The following is a 463-nucleotide window of genomic DNA, read 5'->3' on the forward strand; positions in this document are numbered from 1 at the left end:
CTTACAGTATTATTTAAATTGTAAATTTACAGTAAATAATTGGCTAATAATTGCATTACTTTCACAGTAATTCACTGTAGATATTTTCACAGCAATTTACTGTAATTATTTCACAGTAGTTAGCAGTAAGTCCACAGCTAAATACTGCTTTATCACAGTAATTCCATGCATGGCAACTGTGAACTTACGGTAAAGTGTTGTAGTTTTATTGTAAATTACTGTGAAATAATTACAGTAAATCACTGTGAAATAATTACAGCGAATTACTGTGAAAGTAATGCAATTATTAGCCAATTATTTACTGTGAATTTACAGTGAAAATTCTTACAGTGCAGTGACTCTGTTTGTTACATGTTTGCAAGCAAATCCTCCCTCAAATCATCTGCATCAATGAATCTGATGTATGTTATCAATAAACAGTCTTTGTTCCTGTCAGTCACTTCATCCATCTGCAGAGCTAAAC

The sequence above is a fragment of the Seriola lalandi genome, unplaced genomic scaffold, assembly GCF_002814215.2.
Source record: "Seriola lalandi dorsalis isolate HSWRI2012SDOR001 ecotype SW California unplaced genomic scaffold, Sedor1 jcf7180002054720, whole genome shotgun sequence".
Classification (NCBI taxonomy): Eukaryota; Metazoa; Chordata; class Actinopteri; order Carangiformes; family Carangidae; genus Seriola; species Seriola lalandi.